The 26243-nt window shown below is 36.1% G+C and overlaps 1 protein-coding gene and 1 pseudogene across 1 annotated transcript in view; one reads left to right on the top strand and one right to left on the bottom strand.

Annotated features, from left to right (window-relative positions):
- Positions 1 to 26243, top strand: part of GALNT13 (polypeptide N-acetylgalactosaminyltransferase 13) — a 404828-nt gene that overhangs the window by 48817 nt on the left and 329768 nt on the right. The gene's annotated exons all lie outside the window — the stretch shown is intronic.
- Positions 11048 to 13261, bottom strand: LOC102748947 (60 kDa heat shock protein, mitochondrial-like; annotated as a pseudogene).

Below are 26243 nucleotides of genomic sequence, written 5' to 3'. Positions count from 1 at the left end.
ACACTACACTGGTCACACTGATACGTCCCCTTTTTGTCTCTTTGGTGATCTTCATCTTTTTCCATCTCAGTCATCCACTGATCCCAGTCCTTTTACATATCACTTCTTGAAACAAACTGTCAGCAACATTTTACCTGAGGGATATTTTCAAACTTCCTAGTATTTAAAATATTATTGCCCTTAAAGGGAGTGGGTCACACTGTGTTTGCACACTACTGTTGGTTTTGAGAGGGAAGGACTTACAGAATGCTTCTCCTTTCAGTTTGCAAATTTGGTCTCTGAAATACACAGCTAATGATTACATTTAGTGATTCTCTTTTCACTTAATTCAATAAATATTTATTGCATGCTCCTATAATATGAGGAGCACCATGCTGGTTTAGTACTAGAGCAAGTGGGAGGGAAAGACAAAAATGACTCTCAAGAAAATTGCATGTTCAATTTAAGGAAATAAGATAGGCACAGGCATAAATAAAGGATAGATTATTAGGATATGGTATCATGAGAATAGCCTAAAGTAATCAAATCAATAAAGCTGTTGTAAATAATTTGAGAAATAATGAAACGATTACATATATGTGAAAAAACAAAGCATTGGAAGAGATTTAAGAAAAATATAATTCTGGACTGCAGTGGCTCAAGATTTCATCATGGTGATTGCATTTGCACTAGGTCTTGGTGCGGGTGGAAAATGTTAACAGAGAAGTCAAGGAAATGGCATACCTGAGCTCAGAGTCAAAGAGACATACTTCTCATTCAATGAATGGTGAATTAATTAGTTTGACAACAGAGTAAGTTTCTTGTGTTGGGCTAAAAACAGATAACACTGGAAAATTAAGGCTGGAGCTAGGTTGTAGGAAATACTGATAATCACAGTAAGGACTTTCAATTTAATTGATAGGCAGTTGAAAAAAAAAACAAAGAGAATATTTTAGGAGGGCCAATCCTGTGAATAAAAAGTTTCCTCTTTAGTCTGGTGGTGTCTAAACAATGGATTCCAGTTGGAAGACATGTAGACAAGAGAACAATTTTTAGGAAAATGTAGAAGTATAAGAATAAGGCATGAGGGTAAGACCTAGGGTAGTAGTGGTCGGAATGGAGAGAAGGAATAGATGCAGGTAAGACTTTGAAAGAAATGGGGTCAGGGAGTAGTAATGATCATCATCACCTGTGTGACATTTACTAGGTACTGGACTCTGTTTTAAGTGATTTATATTATTTAATTTCACATCAGACAACTCTGAGAGGTAGACACTAAAACCATCTGCATTTCGCACAAGAGAAAACTGAGGGTGAGTTTAGCCAAGTAAATTGTCCCAGGTCAAATAGCTAGAAAATAGCAAAGGTGAGACTTGAGCCCATTCAGTCAATCTCCAGAGTCTCTGTAGTAACCACTTGTACATCATTTCTGTAAAAAGTAACTGAGATTTCCAGATTGACTGAACTGGAAAATGACATTACCAGTCATCAGGGAAACATATTTTTTTCAGAGTTTACCCCTTCAGTTAAGTCTTTGGGTAGGGAGGAAAATCTTTGGACTTTTAGGGAGAAATATCCCTTATGGTTCATGATGAATCTCTTGGATACATTCATTTCTATGCTGGGCAACAGGAACAGCATAATTTATGATATTGCTCAATTATAAATTAGAATAATAAATATGTCATCTTAATATGATTTGTCTTCCTTCCTTAGCACAGCTTAAAATGAAACAAGGGTAGAGTGCTAAATTAAAGATTAAATATCTTGGGTGCATGAAAGACCAATATTTTAGAGTTAGTTTACCATCATACTAAACAATAATTTTGACAGGGGAAAAAAATCTAACACCTAATATAGAGAGTATCTCTCTTTTTCTATACTGGAGAAGTAGCCTGGGCTCTGGAACCATACTGTTGCATGGATTCAGATCCCAAAATGAGTCCTCTCTAGCTGTGTGACCTTTATAAAGTGTGATCTTAGATGTGTGACTTTTTGTGTGTCAATTATGCAAGGTCTGTGGCCTCAGTCTCTTCACCTTTGAAATGTGACAGAAAAGTAGTGTGTTTTCTGAATATTGTGAAGGTTAAAGGAGATAAAGCACAGTGGTCCCTAACACACAGTAAATCCTCAATAGATATTAGTTATGTTCATTGAACTTTATCTCATCTATTAATTTTTAATTTATAAAATTTAATTGCATAATTATTACATTTTAAACATGTTTATTGTGAATTTTTATGTGTTATGATCACAACACAGTGAATTTTACAAGCAAAGACCCATGTAACTTCACAAATCAAGAAATAGAACATTTTCTGCATCTCAGAAACCCTGCTTTTTTTTTTTTTAACCTCCTAAACATTACTCCTTTCCACCAATTCCATATGGATAACTTTTTCATGACCTTTGTAATCACTTCCTTGCTTTTCATTATAGTTTTAACATTTAATCTTGTATCCTTAAATACGAAATGCTGGTTTAGCTTAATTTCTTAATTTATATACATAATAGTCATGCATTCCTTTGTGTGTGGTTTCCTTTCCTAAACTTATATATCTAAGTTTCATTAATGTTTTTGTGTGGTTCGTTAATTTTCATTGCTGTGTAGTATTCCATTGCAGAAAAATGCTACAGAGTATATATGTGTTGTCGGTGGACATTTGGACTGTTTTTGAGTTTGGGCAATTATGAATTGTGCTGCTGTGAACATTCTTTGAAGTGTTTTTTGCTGCACATATACATGCATTTCTGTTAGTGATGAAATTGCTCAGTTATATTGTATACAAATTTTCAATTTCAGTGGATACTGCTAAACATTTTCCAAAGTAGTTATACTAATTATACTCTAGTCAGTAGTGTATGAGAGTTCCCATTGTGTCAGCTATATCCATGCTTGGTGTAACCAGTCCTTTTAATTTTAGCCATTCTGATGAGAATAGAGTTTACATTTCCCTTTGAATGATGTGGTTCTGTTATGTGGTTTAATTGCCATATGGATATTATTGTCTGTAAATTGCCTGTTCAGGTGTCTTGCCTATTTTTCTATTGTGTTGATTTTTTTATTGTTAATATGCAGAAGTTAATTGTATTCAAATGAAGAGCCTCCTTTCAATTATATGTTGCAAATCCCTTTTTCCTCTCTGTGACTTGCTTTTTCAGTTTCCTAATGGAGTTTTTGATGAGGAAAAGTTTCTAATTTTAATTATAATCATATTTTTACCTCTTTACATTTAGATCATTCCTTTTAAATTTATTTTTGTGACTGGTTTGAGGTAGAAGTCAAGTCCTGTTTTCCTTCCAACTGTATTTCCAGTTGTTATAGAATCTTACTGAAAATTCACCTCTTTGCCCACTGCTCTTCAATGCCATCTTTATCATAAATTAAATATCCATATATGTCTGCATTTTGGGGGCCAATTATTCTTTTTTTTAGGAGGGGTGGGCAGAGAGAGAATCTTAAGTAGGCTCTATGTCCAGTGTGGAGCCTGAAGCAGAACTCGACCTTACCACCCTGAGATAATGACCTGAGTGGAAATCCAGAGTCAGATGCTTAACCACCCAGGTGCCACCAACTGTCATTTTTAACTGGTCTGTTAATTTCTTCTTACTAATTATAACACTATTTTAACTATGGTCATTTTTTAATTATTCATGGTATCTATTAAATCAAGTTCTTCCACTATGTTTTTATTCATGGTATCTATTAAATCAAGTTCTTCCACTATGTTTTTATTCCACTAAGCCATATTCCACTATGCCTTATTTCAAACAAATTTTACAATTAATCTGTCGAGTTTGACAAAAAAATAATTGTTGGGATTTTAGTTGGGATTGCATTCAGTCTGTTGTTAAGTGTATTTTTAAAGAGTTGGCATGCTTACAATATTGATTTTTTAAATCTATGAACATGGTATATGTACTTCATATATATAGGTCTTTTTAATTTCTCCTAATCATATTTTATGGTTTTCTACATAGATGTCTTATACATTGTGGTTAATTTGTTCTAGGTGTTTTATGCAGTTTAATATTATTATATATTATAAATTTGTAAAAACTTTATTTTCTTTTTGTTCCTTGAGTAAAGAAATATAGTTTTTTTATATATTGACCTTGCATACAGCTGATTATAAACTCACTTATTAATTCTAATATTTTTTAATAGATTCTTTTGAATTTTTTCCATAAAGAATTATGTTTTCTATGATCAGAGATAATATTATTAATACTTTTCAAGCTTTACACTTTTATTTCTTTTTTCTTTTTTTTTTTTAAAGATTTTATTTATTTATTTGACAGAGAGAGAGAGAGAGACAGCAAGAGAGGGAACACAAGCAGGGAGAGTGTGAGAGGGAGAAGCAGGCTTCCCACTGAGCAGGGAGCCCGATGCGGGGCTCAATCCGAGGACCCTGGGATCATGACCTGAGCCAAAGGCAGATGCTTAATGACTGAGCCACTCAGGCGCCCCTACACTTTTATTTCTTTTTCATATCTTATTGAACTGGCTAGAATGTCCAGAGCGATGCTGAATGAAAGAGGGAAGAGTGGAAATTCTGCTTTTATTCCCAGATCAAAGGGGAACACTGTCACCATGTTACTATTGAGAATGCTGTTTACTATAATGCTTTGATAAATATCATATATTAGATTGAGAAGTTTATTTTTTTCTGGTTTTACTGGAATTTTTCATTATAACTGGGTTTTGAATTTTATCAAATGCTTCCTTTGTATCTATTGAGATTGTTGAATGATTTTTCTTTTTTCTTTTGTTAATCTGGTGATTTATATTGATTGATTTTTTTCCCCCACAGACTTCACATTCCAGCAGCAGAGCTGCTGCTTCCTTGGGCTTACTGTGGGACCTAGAGTGCCAAAGGATTTTTTTTGTTCTCTACCCTCCCCTTTTGGGATGTCCCCCATGCTTGCATAGCAGAGTAAGGTTCTTCTTGTACCTTGTACCTTCCTAGGTGGCAGAGTGCTATTGCTTGTTACTTGGGGCAGTGCTTCTGGTAGGGGTGGGAGGGTGCTGGGTTCCTTTGCTCCAGTCTCAACCTTAAACTTGTCCTGGGCGTCTGGACCTCGGGACAATGGCTCTTTCAGCATTGCTGCCCATTCCTCTCATGGTACCCAAATTCCTCCTTGACTCTGTGGGGTTCTTTTGGAAGAGGTTTACCTGTTCCTCTAAGAGGGCCAGATGAATTTTTCTTCTATCTCCTTCCCAGAAACTATGGATCTTTTCCAGGGCACTGGAGATGTGAGAGTTTTCTATCCTAAAAGGCTAAATTTTGCTTTGCATTAGAGAAAGGTCTGGGGAATCAGAAAAGATAATTGTGTTTTTGTGACACCAAAGTGCTCTTTCTGGTCTCTTGCCCTGACCTCAATCTTTCTGCTAAGCAACTGGTAGATGTCTGAAAAAAGAGCTTATGAATGAGTGCATATTCCTTTGTGTCTGGGTGATCCCAGGGTGTCTATATTGTTCTGGTGATCCATTCTGGCCTTCAAGTATTTGTTACAATTTTAGCTGTTTTCTTTTTACCTACTTTCATAATGAGCAACTATTCCTCTCATGTTCTGTCAAAGGTGAAAAAGCTTATATGTCCTGTCTGTCCTCAGTGGCTCTTACCCTTTAAAATTTAGTTAATCTCTTTGTCTTGCAACTACAGGTCTCTGATAGGCTCAAGAAAAGTTATTATTTTGTAGATTATCTGGCCTTTTATTACTATTAGGATAAGAGCAATATTCTCTGGTGGCTTTTGACTTTCTAAGTAGAAGGAAAACCAAATATTTTCCACATATATTTTAACTCAGCCTTTCAAGTTTTCCAAAGCAAAATGCTTTTTTTCCCTTCACAATACCTGGTCTGCATATACCAGAGCCAGAAGTCCTAAATTAATGCTGTCTTTAGCATTCCATACAAAAGTGAATTGTTGCTATCAGTTTTTGAGCAAGTGAAGCTCAATGGATGATGTGTAGCAAGATTCCATTGTTTTAAACAAGGTGGAGTTCAAGTTTTCTCCTGCAAAAGGAAGTCTGGCCATTGGCATTGTGGGGCTGGAACTGTGGTAACTTGCTCATTAGGGAATCTAGTCTCCTTTGATAGTTCTGTTCCACAGTCTTGGCCACATGACTTCATCCCCAAGGGTTTTCCAGTGGCTTAAGATGACCACTGGGCAGCCATTTGTGTTCTGTGCAGCAAGAATGAAAAAAAAAATGCAATGGCAAAAGGGCATACTACCAGCTTAGCCTTCTTCGAAGAGATTGCCTGGAAACTCCACCCAATATTTTCTACCTAACCATCATTACTGTTTGTTGCAAAAGAAGCTGTTACATATAGTATTTTTGCTCTACATGCAGTGGCTCTGAACATGTCCTTAGTGGAAGGGGAAGATAGGTACTGCGTGGGCTGTTAGAAATCTCAATTACAATTAGAGGATGCGGAATACATTTTGGTAATGTGATTTCTGAGCTACGATGGTGTGGGTTGAAATATATAGATTCTATCATAAAACAGAACTGGCTGGGTTCTGATCTCAGCTCTGCAAATTACTAGTTACATGACCTTGAGCCAAGGTTCTTACCCTAACTTGTTTTACTTTCTCAGCTGTAAAAGGGGCATGATAATTATTATTTTGAAACATTTTGGTGGGGATTTAATATGATAATATATAAAAATGGTCTATCACATAGGAATGGATCAATAAATGGTATGTTTTATGTCACCACCATATAATAACTTATACTAGATTCAGTTATTTAAGGGAGGACAGAGTTTATCAAGGCTGATACTGATTAATAAGGTAGAAAGGCCATTTAATTTGTTTCTCTTGGGTAAAGCTTTATCTTTTAGATGGGATTGAGAGTCTCAATTTCTACCCTTTAAATATATCATTTTTATACTTTGAACTATAGTGAAATACTGCTCAAAATTTAGGTTTATGATAGCAGCACTTTATGTAATACCAAGCCAAGAAACAGATAAGATGAGTTCCAGTTTGAATTCTACCATTAGAAGTTATGAAACTTGTGAAAGTCATTCTAACCCTCTGGACTTCAGTTTTGTCAGCAGACAAATCAATTAGGTAGACGAGCTGACCTCCACCGCTATTTGACAGCTTTAAAGCACCATGATTCTATGCAGTTTTACTTGCCCCAGACATATTCTCTTGTCAAAAGAAACATCCTAAAACCAGCAAATAAAGTGATAAAGACTTAATTTATCAAACCAAAGTTGAATTTTTACAGGAACTGGCTTTATTGTGAGGTTTTGCTAGTTCTGAAATGAAGTGATAGATATTAATTGAACAACACGGTGCTGTATTTAAAAACTGGCTTCAAATTCTGGTTGTGGTGATTGCTGGCCTAGACAAAGTGTGTCACTTAAACTCTCTGTGCCTTAGATTACTCATTTATAAAATGGGCAATATATATAAAGGCCACAATGAGGACTAAATGAAATAACAATGTAAAAGTACTTATAAAAACGGCACAATTTTTCAAATGCTAAGGTCTTTAGAAAGTCCAATGGGTAAAAAATGGAAAATGCCCTCACTCTGTGGTGTGGAGATTGTGTAATAAAGTGTTATAAATAAAATACAGTAAAATAAAACCACTAAGGATCTCTGTTTGTGTTAGATTTTGCCAATCTATTTTTCCATCCAGAAAAACTTAGGCACTTCAGAAACCAGACCAGCAAGGCATGCCTGTGATTTTGTGCATGAAGTGTGTCCTTGAGATAAATTTCCAGATGTGATCTTTGTATCTGAGGCATTCTGCTTGTGATCCAGTGAGCTGAAACAAATAGCAAATCTTTTGCAGTGTGTGGCTATTAATGCTGTCTGCTCTCCTCAATTTACCCATCTGAATTGACAGTTAAAGCTCCTCTATAAATAGCAAGTTATTAGTTAAAGCATGGTTGCCATATGGCAAAATAGTCTCTGTTGTTAAACTGATTAAATACAACAGCAATGTCTAGTCTTTAAGAAGATATTGTGTTCTATGATAAAAGGCTAGAGATTATTTTTGTTCCCTAACATGTATTAAGCTTATATAGTCTCTGTTTCTGTATGTGTGTGTGTATATTTATTCATCTTGTCACTACTTTTTAAAACTCTTGAAGCATGCCATATGTATATTAAAGTGTGCAAAGTGCACTAATATTAAGTCTACAGATGATGGATTTTTACATAGCTATGTACTTGTGTTACTACTATGCAGAGCAAGATATGGAACATTTCCAATCTCCAAGATGTTCCCCTTATATCTCTTCCCTGTCAATAATCTTATGGTTTTCAATATTTAAAAAATTTTGCCTTTATGGTAATGAGCTTCTAAAAAGGAATGAGGTATTTTTTTCATTTTTAAAATTATTTATTTATTTATTTTTAGGAAGGAAGTATTTTGAAGGGCAATTCCAATCTTTTAAAATTTCCTGGAAGTATTAATAATTATGACAAAAAAGAAAAACCTCTGTATGATACTGAATAATGCAATGAAGTATAATAATGATATTGTAAGTAATAAACTTCATTATATGATCACTGAGATGAAACAGAATTGCAATGTGGAAACCTCACGCAATTCTATCCAAATCTCCCACCTGCGAACCAAAACATGGAGCTGCCACACAGGCTGGTGAGTGGTCTATTGGTCATGTTGCCAGGCAACCTCAGTCAGTATCAGAGACACCCAGCTGAGCAGCAGAGACTCGGACTAGAAGGTATCTTAGAAACAGAAAGGTTCAGCTGAAGGAGAGGGAGGGAGGGAGGAGAGAGAAAAATAAAGAGTGCCACTTGAACACTTATCCCTGTTAGTCATGACCACAAACAATTTTTTTTTTTTGCCTAGCAACATGCAGCTAGCTTAGAGCAAAATTCTTTGGGTTTCTAGTCACTTCACTGTGTTTTCCTCCTTCATTGTGTCCACAGGCACGAGTGTGGAGGCTTGGTAAACTGCGTCATCGTTAATTTTTAGGAGGGAAGGATGTTCTGCGAGTCATTTTCAGCACATTCAAACCATGTTAACTAAAAGTTCCTTGAGATTTTCATCATACAGTACTATATGTGATTCAGTCATGCTTAAAATAACCTGATTTTTACATTGATATACTTTCTTTTAAAAAAATGGAAAGTACAAGATAAAATACTCACCACCTGGAATCAGCCCTCTTCGTGGAAGGTAAAGCTAAAAAGGAAGGGAGAGGGAGGCAGGTGTAAGCCCCTCTGGGAGGGTATTAGAGGAGATGATGCGCACCAAGCAAACAGGGAAAGAATCTGGGATGATGACCTTGGCTGCACCCTCCACTCTGAGATGCAACTTTTATGCATTTTCCTGGAAAGGTATTTTCCATTCTCCATGGTTTTCTATAAAATCTTTTCTACTGTACTGTGCTCTCACCCCACACTACTTTCCTTCCTTCCTGTTTAACTGATGGCATACAGAGAAAATAGCCCCTGTGAGATAGGAAGCTCCTGCTAATTTATCACTCTGCCCGACTTCTTTCATTCTTCCCTTCCGATGCTTCTTCCCCTTATAAGCCAATGCCTTCATGCATGCTCTGGATCTTACACCTGTATGTGTTCTAAAGCCCTGACTTGAATATTTTCTTTCTCTTCTGTATTCTCAGCCTTCTCCCTCTCTCCTGATTTCTTCCCATTGACATTAGACATGTCAAAGGATCTTTCCCCTTAAAAACAAACATTGACCTGTGCACGAATCCTCCCTATAGTCCAAGTCCACTTTCAGCTGCACAGAAACTCTTGTCTCTGCTCACAACTAGATGTTTCCAAGAATATCTATATTCTCTGTCTCAAATCTGCATCCTCCATTATTCACACCTCAACACGCTGACTCACCTTTTCTGTTTGTCTGAAACTGTTCTTTCTAAAGTCACAAAAGTGAGTCCTGGAGCTATACATAGACTATATACCTTTGATCTCTTTGCATAACTTTGTACCATCGAGCATGTCCTCTCTTTTACAATATTCTTTCTATTGGAATCTATAATATTGCACTCCTATTTTTTCCTTCCCTTGATAGCCCTTGCCAATCTCATTGGTGGGCTTACCTTTCTTTAAATTGGTACTCTGTAAGATTCTTTTTGGCACCCTCTTTTTTTTTTTCTCACACTCACACTCTCACTGAATAAATTTTACCAATTTCCATGACTTTAGTTAACACTGGTTTGCTGACCTCCTCGGCTTTACTGCTCCTGAAATTCAGTTCTATACTCGCCTGCTTTCTGGCCGCTCCACCTGTATGTCCCACAGGAGCCTCAGAATCATCAGAGTTGACCAGTAAATTTTTGAATACTCTGATTTTTTCTGTAATGAACTTAATTTTTAAAAATACATAAAAAATGATGAAATGCATAAAGAACAAGATAAAACAATAAAATCAATTCTCTTTTTTTAACTTTAAACAAATTGTTATTACACACAGGTTGTCACATAATTGGATATTTCTCTACATTGTATGCAATTATTCTTACTCTCCACAGAAAGACTGCTTCTTAATTTTTCATCTGGTTATGGCAAGCACTAAAATCCCGATTTTTGACAGAATAATAGTTACAGTGCCTCAGTGATTTAAGTTGAAAGCAGTACATCGGTACATGGCTCTTGTGCTAGGTTATCCGGAATGTACAAATGTCTTTTTATTCAAAAATACAAAGTAAATGATCTGTAAGTATGGGCAATGACAGCAGTAAAGCATTATATGTTGTCAAATCAGTAATGGATGCTTATAGTGATTTTCTTAAATATCAGCCTTTTTTTTTTTTAAACATTTATTTATTCATCTTGGGAGGGGGCAGAGGGAGAGAGAGAATCCTCAAGCAGGCTCCCCGATGGGCATGGAGCCAATCACGGGGCTTGATCTCATGACCCTGAGATCATGACCTGAGCCGCAATCCAGAGTTGGCCACTTAACCGACTAAGCCACCCAGGCGCCTGGCCAGCCTTTTCTTCAGTCATTTTCTTCAGCTGACTTCTCTGAAGTTATTGTTGAGGAGCTCTGCCTTGATCTTCCTCTCACAGCTCATTAATAATGGTGAAGCACTATTCTAGAACTAGAATGTGCCACCTCCCACACCACCTCCTATTCTACCCATTGCGTCCGTTCCAAGGTCCTTTTTTTCTTTAGGAATTCCAGTGATTACAAGTGTAATTAGCTGTAGTTAACAGAGCGGCCCCTTGAGCTTTATTCAATAAAGCAGTTCTTACAATCTTAGTTGGATCAGTGATTCATTTTTCCACCATATTCACAAAATCTCCAAGCATAGTGTCATAACCAACTAACTTTGCATAATTTTCTCAACTGTCAATGCTCTTTCAACACTGGAATTCTTCACAATGGTTATTGAAGGAATTTTGAGTGTCCTCTTAACAATTTCTATAGCAAGTTTTTGATCTTCATTAGCTGGAGTTATTGAATCCAAGGCTGGAAAGCAGGGTACAAGCCCCTCTCAGAACACTGAGGGCACCTGAAACTCTGTCTTTCTTTTCATTCACTTTATTATCACTTGTCTCACCAACCTTCAGCACAGCTACTCCATCTCAGAGTTTGCCACATGTTCATTCAGCCTTTCCTTTTCATATTCACTGGTTGAAATATCTAACTGCTCAATGATTTCTTGAATACATTTTTCAGTTTGGCTTTGTCATCTTTTCCTTTAAAAGCATGGCATCATTTTTGGTCACAGTGACCTCTCCAACTTTTCCTAAGTTGTGAGGCTAAACATCTTTAAGATTTAGAGTCAATCCTTCTTCTGCAAACATTGTACCATCAGTAGCAATAGCCACATCTTTAAGTTGGTTCTTTCTACTGTCACCAAAACCTGGAGCTTTGACTGCTACAACCTGAAAACCAACTTTTAGCCTATCTAAACCACTGTACTCAGAGCTTCTCCATCAGTATCTTCAGCAATTATGACCAAGGGTTTATGATGAGCACTGGAAGTTTCAAGAGCAGGTACAATGGACTGGACACTAGGAATTTTCTTTTCCCTCGGTAGAACATAGGCATCTTGGAATTCACATTTCTGACCTCTTTTTTTTTTAAGTTTTACTTTAGAGAGAGAGCATGTGTGCACAAGCAGAGGGAGGGGCAGAGGGAGAGGGAGAGAGAGATGGAGAAAAACAGACTCCCCGCTGAGCGCAGAGCCCAACACGGTGCTCGATCTCACCACCCTGAGATCATGACCTGAGCCAAAATCAAGAGTCCAAAGCTTAACCGACTGAGCCACCCAGGCACCCCCACATTTCTGAGCTTTTGATGTATTAATAAGGTATGGAGAAATACAACCTCGATCAGACTTCATATCTTCAATAATTTCTAATTCATCATTTAGTGTTTTTCCATCCTTTACTGTGATGATATCCTTTCTCCCAAGCATTTTCATTGCATCAGAGATAATGTTGCAGATTTCTTTGTCTCCATTTGCAGAAATCATGGCAACCTGAGCAATGTCTTCAGGGGTTGTCACAGATTTAGACTGCTTCCTAAGTTCAGCAATTACAGCATCAACAGCTAGCATTACACCTCTCCCAATTTCCACAGGATTAGCCCCTTTGCTAATCTTCTCAAAGCCTTCCTTGGCAACAGAGTGTTCCAGGGCAGTAACAGTCGTGGTGCCATCCCCAGCCTCTTCATTTGTGTTATTGGCAACATCTTGAACAAGTTTAGCACCAGTATTTTTATATTTATCTTGTAAATCAATGGACTTTGCAATGATCACACCATCTTTTGTTACTCTGGAATTTCCCCAACTCTGTTTAGTAATCACTGTTCTTCCCTTTGGCCCCATAGTAATGGCTACAGCATTGGCTAAATGGTCTATGCCTTGAAGCATTAAGGCTTGGGCATCTGTACCAAATTTTACATCTTTGGCATAGGCCCAGGTGAGATGAGGAGCCAGTGCCCTGGACACTGGCCTAATTTGGCAAAGGACTGCTGGTAATTGAAGCATTTCTGTGGAATGATGGCAGAGTGTGCGGGCAGCGAGGCAGGCCGTCAGAAGCAAGTGAAGGCATATAATCAGTACCCTTAACGGTGATGTTGGCCCCAGAAATCTTAATCTTCAACAGGTCTTTGATTTTATCTGGGATTGCTGTATTATAAGCTCAGTGAAGTAAGTTGTCCCAACCATCTAGCACAGGGCTAAGAGCATTTAGGCACTTCAATAGTCCAATGAGTGAAATAAATAGCTTATATATGAATGACTCTTATTAAACGTTTTTCTCTTTTCAAGTTGTATTAAATTATTTTGCTCATCATACTATTGATCACAGTGATAGCAATGGCTAATATGTATTGGTTAGTTACTATGTGCCAGTTCTTATGATTCTCATTTTATATATATAATCTTTACCATGACCTCACAAGTAGGTATTGCTCTCACTGCCACTTTGTAAACATGAGAACAACTGAGTTTAGCAGGGAAATTAATCTCTCCAATATCTCCAAATGAAAGGGTGGTAGAGGTGGGACTTGAATCAAAGTCTGTGTAATACCCCTAACTGTACTATATAGTGGTGGGTTTTTAGAAAAACAACAACAACAACAATGCAACACTTTTTATATTTCTGGCTCTTTGATACAAACATTTATTGTTGTGATACCTTTGCTATTATTTATTCCCTTCAATATCTCAGAACTGGCATATGACTATAAGCACTGTCTTTCTTAAGTGTCAACAATTATCATTTTGGTTTGGCATGAAGAGAGAACTTAGAATATGCATTCAGGGAGCATCTGGGTGGCTCAGTTGGTTAGATGTCCGATTCTTGATTTCAGCTCAGGTGATGGGATCAGGGGTCCTGGGATTAATCCCTGTGGCAGGTTCTGTGCTCAGTGGGGAGTCTGCTTGAGGATTTTCTCTCTCCCTCTATCTGTCCCTCCCCCTGTTCGCATTCGCACGCTCTCTCTCTCAAAAAAAAAAAAAAAAAAAAGAAAAGAAAAGAAAAGAAAAAAAGAATGTGCATTCAGGTTTGGGTTAAGAGAAAAGGAGCTTCTGTAAAATGGTAGGTGGAGATAATGGAGGAATATTGGGATGGCCAGGAGATATGATGTTGTCTCCAAAGAAGAGAAAGAAAATACAGGGAAGTTGGGGAAAGAATGGGAGAGACAACTGACAAATATATCCTACAGAGCCAATTGCAAATTGAAAAGAAAAATCCTGGCTAGTGACTTTTATAAGTGAAAAAAGGGAGAATATAGAGAGGAAATGAGATGAATGAAGAAGGAATATAAAAAAAAAATGTGATGAAGAGAAACATGACTCAAGTATGATCAAAGAGAAATATAATTTCATAAAATGAGAAGACAGAGAATAACCAGGAATTAAAAATGGCATAAAGAAAAATATCCAGTACATCACTATAGGTTTCATTGACTCAGATTGCTGCCTTTGTAGGTATCTGCCAGAAATGTGAAGCAAAAAGAAAAAATGTTGATTGCTCTTCTGCTGGGGTGGAGCTGAATGGATGTGGGAAATCTGAGAATTTTTATACTAATTATGGTTTTTTGCAGGAGAGGAATCATACCAGCATTTTCTTTCTCAGTTTGCGCACTGTTTTATTCCACTGAAATTAATAGATAAGAGATTTTGGAATGGAGTATACTTACTGATTTGTTTGGATATCAATCAGTGGTTAGAATGTATTTAACTATGCTTATCAAAATCAAAAGAAAACATTGTAACAATTTAGCCACATATAGTGGAGCCTTTCCTTGGACAAATCAGATGCTATTGATCTTGAAGCTTTATACTTTTGCTATTTGACGTATAAAACTATAAAAGCTTTGCAGAAAATTTATGAGTTTTTGCTTTTGGAATTTGAACCTTGACTCAAAAATAAACTGTAATAAGAAAAACTGTCTATTAATAACTTGTTTCTCACTGCTCTAATGTAAACTATAAAGATCTCACTTCTAGAAAAGAAATCTAACAGTTGAGGTAAAATTGAGTACGGTGATAATCATTTCTGTCCTGCCCCACTCTGTTCCCCAGCCTACCACCATATTCCCCATAGCTCATTTCTGGTAAATAATAGTGAAAGAAAAATTGTCTCCAGAAGTTGATTTAATTGGCAATGAATGGCACAAGTGATAAATGGACATACAATTTTTCGTGACCCAGAGACATAATATTATTTAATTATTGCATTAAAATGAGAATTAAGGTGATTTAAAATAGCATTTTTAGATTAGACCTTTAAAAACAGACTATAGGATAGATTATATTTCTTATACACTACATCTTCTTTTTAAATTTTTCTTTTGTCTGAATAAAAACAAATAATAGGGTGCCTTCTTTTAACAGGGAGGTTGTTTTTGCTCATAGTAATTTGATTTTCGAATCTAATTCTTTTTGTTATTAACTCAATAATGATTTTTTCAGATTACAGTATACTATTGATAGGAGACCATGTTCTTCTGTAGCAGCAATCACTGTAGTTCTCAGGTACTTCATTTAGTATGCCATTTTAATCTAAATCATATAGAAAGGAAGAACCTTTTGGGGTTCAAGTAGGTATGTCTTTAATATATTAAAATTTCTTTACGTAAGTGACATGTACAATTCATTCGTGTTGTTTCTTCTGTAAAAACTGAATTGGATTTGATGAAATGTAGGCTGCAACAGTGACAGTGATAGGAAGTGAAGTAGTCTTCCCTAATTTCAATGACTGCTTTTAAATACTGGTCCTGATGGTTTTGGGAAGGTATTTATTTGGAACAAAAACCACAAATGCAACCAGAAAAGATAGCTCCTGAATCTTGCATGAGACTCCAGGTTTGGAAAGTTAGCCAATTTCTTGAAAAGAATGTAGAGTTTTAATAGAATTTGACATGGGTGTAAACTTTTATCTTTCCAAAGTCGCATAGATTCTGTAACACTGGAGACTTTTGGAAACGAGAGAAAAATCTGGAAACAGAATACTTAAATCAGACTTTATTGTATTTTTAAATTTTTAATTAACTAAAAAATTTATTCGTTTATTTTAGGAGAGGGTGGGGAAGGGCAGAGGGAGAGGAGAGAGAGAATCTCAAACAGAGTCCCCACTGAGCATGCCCCACCCCAACATGGGGCTCAATCCCAAGATCCTCAGATCATGACCTGAGATGAAATCAAGAGTCAGACATGTAACCAACTGAGATACCCAGGTGCCCCATAAATCAGCCATTATTTTAACGATAAGGTCTGCCCTCCTTTTCATTCTCATTTACTCTGTTTTGTGAACAACTTTTGACAATCCTTTGAGTCTGATACTATTTGTTACACTTCATCATATAACTGTGTGTGTGCCCATGTACTCACATATGCACGTGCACAAGTGTCACATAACTAAGGATTTTATTCTTTATCACTATTACATGGTGCTTTTCTTACTTGCTTTCAAATAAAACATATATTTCTCATAATTCAGATAATATATGCTATTTCTGGATAATTTGAAAATTAGAAAAAATAATAGGAAGAATTGAAAAACAAAAAAATCCACACATTCCCACCTATTCTTTCTAGTACTTTTATAAAAATAAGTAAAACAATAGTTGTGATTATAGTGTATAAACAACTGTGTATGTTAGTTTGTTGAATTTTATAGTATCTTATAAGCTTTTTTCATGTTACTACAAAATTGCATAAATTTCTAATAGCAGCATAATATGCTATCAATTAGTTATGTATCTATTTTGAACTCTTTTAAATAAATAATGCCCTCATACCATTTCAATGTATAAAGCCTTTAATATGGGGTTTTTATTTTTTACTTATTTGTTTTTTAAAATTTAAATTCAAGTTAGTTAACATATAGTATAGTATTGGTTTCAGGAGTAGAATTTAGTGATTTATCATCTACCTATAACACCCGGTGCTCATCCCAGCAAGTGCCCTCTTTAATACCCATCACATATCTAGCCCATCCCCCCAACCACCTCCCCTCCAGCAACCCTCAGTTTGTTCTCTATAGTTAAGAGTCTCTTATGGTTTGCCTCCCTCTCTGTTTTTGTCTTACTTTATTTTTCCTTCCCTTCCCCTATGTTCATCTGTTTTGTTTCTTAAATTCCACATATGAGTGAAATCATATGATATTTATCTTTCTCTGACTGACTTATTTCACTTAGCATAATATACTCTAGTTCTATCCATGTTGTTGCAAATGGCAAGATTTCATTCTTTTTGATGGCTAATATTCCATTGTGTGTGTGTGTGTGTGTACCACTTCTTTATCTCTTCATCAGTCGATGGACATTTGGGCTCCTTCCATAATTTGGCTATCATTGATAGTGCTGCTATAAACATTGGGGTGCATATGCCCCTTTGAATCAGCATTTTTGTATCCTTTGGATAAATACCTAGTAGTGTAGTTGCTGGGTCCTAGGGTAGTTCTATTTTTAACTTTTTGAGGAACCTCCATATTGTATTCCAGAGTGGCTACACCAGTTTGCATTCCTGCCAGCAATGTAAGAGGGTTCCCTTTTCTCTGCATCCTCAACCAACATCTGTTTTTTCATGAGTTGTTAATTTTAGCCATTCTGACAGGTGTAAGGTGGTATCTCATCCTGGTTTTAATTTGTATTTTCATGATCATGAGTAATGTTGAGCATTTTTTTATATTGTCTGTTAGCTATTTGTATGTCTTCTTTGGAGAAATGTGTGCTCATGTCTTCTGTCCATTTCTTAACTGGATTATTTATTTTTGGGGTGTTGATTTTGATGAGTTCCTTATAGATTCTGGATACTAGCCCTTTAGCTGATATGTCATTTGCAAATATCTTCTTCCATTCTGTCGGTTGTATTTTAGTTCTGTTGATTGTTTTCTTCACTGTGCGGAAGCCTTTTATCTTGATGAGGTCCCAATAGTTCATTTTTGGTTTTGTTTCCCTTGCCTCTGGTGATGTGTCTAGTAAGAAGCTGCTACGGCTAAGGTCAAAGAGGTTGCTGCTTGCTTTCTCCACTAGGATTTTGATGGTTTTCTGTTTCACATTTAGGTCTTTCATCCATTTTGAATTTATTTTTGTGTATGGTGTAAGTAAGTGGTCTAGTTTCATGCTTTTGCATGTGGCTGTTCAGTTTTCCCAACACCATTTGTTGAAGAGACTGCCTTTTTTCCATTGGATATTCTTTCCTGCTTTGTCAAAGATTAGTTGACCATATAGTTATGGGTCCATTTCTGGTTTCTCTATTCTGTTCCGTTGATCTATGTGACTGTTTTTGTGCCAGTACCATACTCTCTTGATGATTACAGCTTTGTAATACAGTCTGAAGTCTGGGATCATGATGCCTCCTGCTTTTCTTTTCTTTTTCAACTACTTTGGCTATTCAGGTTCTTTTATGGTTCCATACAAGTTTTAGGATTGTTTGTTCTAGTTCTGTGAAAACTGCTGGTGTTATTTTGATCATGATTGTATTGAATGTGTAGATTGCTTTGGGTAGTGTAGACATTTTAGATATATCTGTTTTTCTAATCCATGAGCATGAAATGTTTTTCCATTTCTTTGTGTCTTCTTCAATTTCTTTCGTAAGTGTTCTATAACTTTCAGCATACAGATCTTTTACCTCTTTGGTTAGGTTTATTCCTAGGTATCTTATGTTTTTGGGGGCAATTGTACATGGGATCAATTCCTTGATTTCTCTTTCTGCTGCTTCATTATTGGTGTATAGAAGTGCAACAGATTTCTGTACATTGATTTTATATCTTGCAACTTTGCTAAATTCATGTATCAGTTCTAGCAATTTTTCTCTACTGAAAATTTGGATCCTTTCTCTTTTCTACATAGGACATCATGTCATCTGTGAAGAGTGAAAGTTTGACTTCTTCCTTCCAGATTTGCGTGCCTTTTATTTCTTTTTGTTGTCTGATTGCTGAGACTAGGACTTCTAGTACTGAGTTGAACAACAGTGATGAGAGTGGACATCCCTGTCTTGTTCCTGACCACAGAGGAAAAGCTCTCATATTTTCCCCATTAAGGATGATATTCGCTGTGGATCTTTCATATAGGCCTTTACGATGTTGAGGTATGTTTCTTCTATCCCTATTTTCTTGAGGGTTTTTTATCAAGAAAGGATTCTGTATTTTGTCAAATGCTTTTTCTGCATCTATTGAGAGGATCATATCGTTCTTATCCTTTCTTTCATTAATGTGGTGTATCATGTTGATTGATTTGTGGATATTGAACTACCCTGCAGCCCAGGAATAAATCCCACTTGATCATGGTGAATAATTCTTTCAATGTACTGTTGGATTCAATTTGCTAATATCTTGTTGAGAATTTTTGTATCCATGTTCATCAGGGATGCTGGTCTGTAATGCTCCTTTTTAGTGGGGTCTTCGTCTTTTTGGGATCAAGGTAATGCTGGCCTCATAGAGTGAATTAGTTTTCCTTTCATTTCTATTTTTTTGCAATAGCTTCAGAAGAATAGGAATTAATTCTTCCTTAAATATCTGGTAGAATTCCCTTGGGAAGCCATCTGGCCCTGGCCCTGGACTCTTGTTTGTTGGGAAATTTTTGATTACTGACTCAATTTCTTTACTGGTCATGGGGTCTGTTCAAATTTTCTATTTCTTACTGTTTCAGTTTTGGTAGTTTATATGTTTCTAGGTATTTATCCATTTCTTCCAGATTGCCCAATTTGTTGGCATATAATTGCTCATAATATTCTTTTATAATTGTTTGTATTTCTATGGTGTTGTTTGTGATCTCTCTTCTTTCATTTGTGATTTTATTTATTTGGGTCCTTTCTCTTTTCTTTTTGGTAACTCTGGGTAGAGGTTTATCAGTTTTGTTAATTCTTTCAAAAAACCAGCTCCTAGTTTCATTCATCTGTTTTACTGCTTTTTTGATTTCTATATTATTTATTTCTTCTCTAATCTTCATTATTTCCCTTCTAGTAGATTTTGGCTTTGTTTGCTGTTCTTTTTCCAGCTCCTTTAGGTGTAAGGTTAGGTTGTGTATTTGAGACTTTTCTTGCTTCTTGAGGAAGGCCTATATTGCTATACCTTTCCCTCTTAGGATCGACTTTGGTGGGTCCCAAAGGTTTTGGACTGTCGTATTTTCATTTTCATTTGCTTCCATGTATTTTTTTAATTTCTTCTTTAATTTCCTCATTACCCATTCATTCTTTAGTAGGATGTTCTTTAACCTCTAAGTATTTGTGGTCTTCCCAAATTTTTTCTTGTAGTTGACTTCAAGTTTTATAGTGTTGTGGTCTAAAAAATGTACATGGTATGATCTTAATTTTTTTGTACTTGTTGAAGCCTGATTTGTGGCCCAGAATGTGATCCATTCTGGAGAATGTTCTAATTGCACTCAAAAAGACTGTGTATTCTGCTGCTTTAGGATGAAATGCTCTGAATATATCTGTTAAGTCCATCTGGACCTGTTTGTCATTCAAAGCCATTGTTTCCTTGTTGATCTTCTGCTTAGATGATCTGTCCATTGCTGTGAGTGGGATGTTAAAATCCACTACTATTATGGTATTATTATCAATGAGTTTCTTTAAGTTTGTTATCAATTGATTTATATATCTGGCTGCTCCCAAGTTGGGGGCATAAATATTTACAATTGTTAGATCTTCTTGTTGGATAGACCCCTTTCTTATGATATAGTGTCCTTCTTCATCTCTTATTATAGTCTTTGGTTTAAAATCTAGTTTGTCTTATATAAGTATGGTTACTCCAACTTTCCTTTGATGTCCATTAACATGATAGATGGTTCTCCACCCCTACCTTTCAATCTGGAGATGTCTTTTTTTTTTTTTTAAGATTTTATTTATTTATTTGAGAGAGAGAGAATGAGAGAGAGCACATGAGAGGGGGGGAGGGTCAGAGGGAGAAGCAGACTCCCTGCCGAGCAGGGAGCCCGATGCGGGACTGGATCCAGGGACTCCAGGATCATGACCTGAGCCGAAGGCAGTCGCTTAACCAACTGAGCCACCCAGGCGCCCTCAATCTGGAGATGTCTTTGGGTCAAAAATGAGTCTCTTGTAAGCAGAGAATTGATGGGTCTTGTTTTTTCAACCATTCTGATACCCCATGTCTTTTGATTGGAGCATCCATTCCATTTACATTCAGAGTAATTATTGATAGATATGAATATAGTACCATTATATTACCTATAACGACCCTGTTCCTGTAGATTGTCTCTGTTCCTTTCTGGTCTGTGTTGCTTTTGGTCTCTCTTTTCCACTCAAGGGTCTGCTTTAGTATTTCTTGGCGAACTTAGTGTTTAGTATTCATGAACTCCTTTAGTTTTTGCCTGTCTTGGAAACTCTTTATCTCTCCTTCTACTCTGAATGACAGCCTTGCTGCATATATAGTATTCTTGGCTGCATATTCTTCCCATTTAACATGTTGAATATATCATGCTACTGTCTTCTGGCCTGCCAATTTTCTGTGGACAGGCCTGCTGCTAACCTTCTGTGTCTACCCTTATAGGTTAAGGACTTTTTGTGCCTAGCTTTCAGAATGATCTCTACTTCTTTGTATTTTGCAAGTTTCACTATGATATGTCTTGGTGCTGTCCTGTTTTTGTTGATTTTGAAGGGAGTTCTTTGTGCCTCTTGGACTTGAATGCCTGTTTCCTTCCCCAGATTAGGGAAGTTCCCAGTTGTGATTTGCTCAAATAAACCTTTTGCTCCTTTTTCCTACTCTTCTTCTTCTGGGACTCCTGTGATACGGATTTTATTGAAATTTATGGAAGATCTAACAATTGTAAATATTTATGCCCCTAACTTGGGCATAACTGAATGGGCGATGAGGAAATTAAAGAAAAAATTAAAAACTACATGGCAATATACCCTCTTCCAAATGTACTCCAGGAAGGGGACCATTCTCTCCCAGTGTGACTCAGGGGATCCCTACACCCACAGCACCTTGTGAGAACCCTGTATGCCGCTCTCTCTCCCATTCTCTCTCTGACTTCTCTCTACGAAAAGGCTTCCCCTCCATGGCACTGAGGCTTTTCTCTCCCTCAATTCACATCTCTGAACCTTGCTTCTGCCTCGTTCTCTCCCTCCCATCGTGCAGATTGTTTTCTTAATCCTCAGATTGATTTCCTTGTTCAAAATGATTTGATGTTGACCTAGCTGTGTTTGAGGGATGAGGCAAGCCCAGGGTCCCCCTACTACTCTGTCATCTTCTCTAATATGGGTTTTTTACAGAGAGTTTTCCAGTAGAGAAATCATTGTTTCAAAGTATATGATTTTACAGAGGGTTTTCTAGTAGAGAAATTATTGTTTCAAAGTATATGATTATTTTTAAGAAAATAGGTAAAAAATCATATTTATTTTTAATAAACCACATTTCTTTCCAAAGAAGTTATCATTTTATATTTCCACCCACAAAGTATAAAAGGACACATTTCATCCTAAAATATATTTTGTCAAAAACAGTATTTAATTTTAATGTACAGACAGTTCTTTAATTAGCATAATCCTTAATTGAATTAATTAGTAGTTTTCCCAGACAACAGGGAAAATGTTGCCTTGTTTTTGGGTTGGTTGTTCATTTGCATGTACATATAATGGTAATCCCTGTTCAACTTTTAAATCTTGTATTATATCTTTCCCTTTCTCATGTATTTTTGGAAAATTTCCTTAGTTTATAATGTTTCTATTTCTATGTTTTGTATTACTGGATTATATACTCCATTATATTAGATTGCTTTATATTGATAAACAAGTTACAGTCATTAACAATTTTATGACAAGATTGCTTTGCTAATAAAAATATGAATTTTCATTCTTTGAGTATATAATAATTTACTTTACTGTTAATTAATTGGGGACTAATTAATCAATATTCTGATTTTTAATTCTTTATTTACTTCTTCCCTCTAATTGCCTGTCTTTTAAGGCACTTAATTTATGATTAATAACTTCACCAAGAAGGTTGCAGGAAATAAAAAACATAAACTCAAGTTGCAAATCAAGGTAATAAATATATAGTAGCTTTATTAAGGTGGGCTTTATTTTTTATTTTTTATTTTTTGAGTGGAGGATTTTGAATATTTTACCTGTTAATACTTCCGAACTCTATTTTTGGGAAGTGTATGCATTTCTTTCAGGTATCATTAAGGTAAAAAAATCAGTATATTAAAATATTCAAGCAGGCAAATAAAATTTTATTTAAGTTTGTACATCTATACGATAAAAATTTGGAAAGGAGCGCTAACCAATTTTACTTCTAGGGTTTTTTGTGGCTAAATCCCTTCTGCATCCTCTCCTTTGTGCTGCCTTTTGTGTACTAGGGTTCTGGGCTTTTCTTTGACTTTACTTTCTTTTTGTCTCCTACTAATTGCCAGCTGGAGCAGAGTGATTCTGATATAATTTTAGAAAGATAATTTAATATTATTTTTCATTGTCTTCTACAAATAAATGCTTTGGAAAGAAAGCCTAGACAAGAAATAGCCGTTACACTCCACATTTCAAATAAGCAACACTTGTAATTCATTCCTTACATGTTTTGTTATGAAGAATTCAAAAGCTTTAAGGCCAGCTCGGAAGCTGAGGTTAAGATTTTCTAATGGTTTGATGTCTCAGTGGAAAGTTATTTTCTTTTTAATCATGTGATTTATGACAGAAGATGGCCAGCTCACTGGCAGATGTCTATTGGGAACTGTCTAAATGCTCTACTGTTGTCTTAAATCTCTAGGTTTTATATCCAGTTGAACATTTTGGATTTATGTTTTCCCCTCTTGGTAACTATTAATGAACAAGCTTAAACTACTGGTATGCCATTTTATAAGATGAATACTGAGCTGTCAATAAATACCTAAAACAAATAAATGGTGAGCAATTTTTAGGTTGAATACATTTTTTAAAACTACTTAATTTCATTATCTTTTTGAGAGTCATAAATAGCTTTTTATAAGCCTTCTTCATGAAGACTTAATTTCAGTATATTTTAATGATAATCTGTTGCCTATTAACATATAGTTTAGGCTTTGTCATTCATGGCATCTTCATAGAATGCATATTCGTTTATACAATTGTGACTACAAAGACCGATGTATAACAAACAGTCTTGAGAAGTGGCATCTGCCTTATAAACACTCTATAAAACTTCACTCTTCTTTCAATCTCTACATGCTCAATTATTTTGTCTGTTGTTGCATTGTCCCAACATTAATAATTATATATAATAACTACTTTAAAAAGAGTTTCACATTTTGGAATCATTCCTAATGTTTCATGTATCTCCTTTCTTACCTCTACTCCAGTATTCCTCTGTCTCTCCTACTGGACCCCAAACCAGAAGGCAGGGCTTATGTCTTTTTATATCTTTTATGTTTAGTGCCTAGCACATTGTTGGCATCTTTGTAGACACCCAGTTATAACTGTAGGATAAATTAAAGGAATACTTTCCTTTTTATAATTAAGGTAATAGTTTTCTTCTGAAAGTAATATATGTTTATATTAAAATTTGAACCTACAAAAGACTATAAATCACTTCTCTTCAGAAATTATCAATTTAGGTGACAAATGAAATGGTAGTCAGACTGGCAGCCACAGGAGTTGTTTCATTCAGGCAGGCCCTGCGATGATTTTGCCAGGCTCTAATGCTGGATCTAGGTGACAGGGAGAACATGAACTGACACCACCCCTTTCCTCCATCTATTGGGATACAATCTGTTTTCTCCCAAGGTGTCAAGATTACAGTCTCCCTACAAAGCCATGAAATATGGTGTGTCTTAGCTCAATAAATACAACCTCATCTCTTTTTGTCAATCATCTCTTACTCTGACTGAGACCTTTCATATGGAAGAGTTAAATGTAAGTAGGAAAAAGACAGTTTTACAAACATTACAAATACCTTCCCTGTTGGCCCACATGGGCCATTATAGGGGGATTCAGTTAGTAGTATACACAGCCAAGAGCTTATTATCCTCATTTTCTAGGACCATGTTGATACAAACAGAATTAAGTTTGAATATGCTAGTACCCTTTTTGGCTGGGCTGTTACCTAGAGGTATACTAGTCAGGTTGCCTTGGGGTTCTTGCTACAGGAAAGAAAAATGTTCAGTGTTCAAGAATGGACAGGGTAGAATCCCATATTTTCTTTTTCTTTTTTTTTTTTTTTACATTTTTTAAAATTTAATTTAATTTTATTATGTTATGTTAATCACCATACATTACATCATTAGCTTTTGATGTAGTGTTCCATGATTCATTGTTTGCATATAACACCCAGTGCTCCATGCAGAACGTGCCCTCTGTAATACCCATCACCAGGCTAACACATCCCCCCAACCCCCTCCCCTCTAGAATCCTCAGTTTGTTTTTCATAGTCCATAGTCTCTCATGGTTCTTCTCCCCCTCCGATTCCCCCACTTCATTCTTCCCTTCCTGCTATCTTCTTCTTCTTCTTTTTTTTTAAACATATAATGTATTATTTGTTTCAGAGGTACAGGTCTGAGATTCAACAGTTTTACACAATTCACAGGGCTCACCATAGCACATACCCTCCCCAATGTCTATCACCCAGCCATCCCGTCCCTCCCACCACTCCAGCAACACTCAGTTTGTTTCCTGAGATTAAGAATTCCTCATATCAGTGAGATCATATGATACATGTCTTTCTCAGATTGACTTATTTCCGCAGCATAATACCCTCCAGTTCCATCCACATCATTGCAAATGGCAAGATTTCTTTTTTGATGGCTGCATAATATTCCATTGTATATATATATACCACACCTTCTTTATCCATTCATCTGTCGATGGACATCTTGGCTCTTTCCACAGTTTGGCTATTGTGGACATTGCTGCTATAAACATCAGGGTTCACGTACCCCTTAGGATCACTACATTTGTATCTTTGGGGTAAATACCCAGTAGTGCAATTGCTGGGTCCTATGGTAGCTCTATTTTCAACTTTTTGAGGAACCTCCATACTGTTTTCCAGAGTGGCTGCACCAGCTTGCATTCCCACCAACAGCGTAGGAGGGTTCCCCTTTCTCCGCATCCCCGCCAACATCTGTCATTTCCTGACTTGTTAATTTTAGCCATTCTGATTGGTGTGAAGTGGTATCTCATTGAGGTTTTGATTTGGATTTTCCTGATGCCAAGCGATGTTGAACACTTTTTCATGTGTCTGTTGGCCATTTGGATGTCTTCTTTAGAAAAATGTCTGTTCATGTCTTCTGCCTGTTTCTTGATTGGATCATTTGTTGTTTGGGTGTTGAGTTTGTAAGTTCTAAATAGATTTTGGATACTAGCCCTTTACCTGATATGTCATTGGCAAATATCTTCTCCCATT

This window comes from Leptonychotes weddellii, chromosome 3 (assembly GCF_054177405.1).
Source record: "Leptonychotes weddellii isolate Sample4059 chromosome 3, ASM5417740v2, whole genome shotgun sequence".
Lineage (NCBI taxonomy): Eukaryota > Metazoa > Chordata > Mammalia > Carnivora > Phocidae > Leptonychotes > Leptonychotes weddellii.
This window is presented reverse-complemented; position numbering and strand designations above follow the sequence as displayed.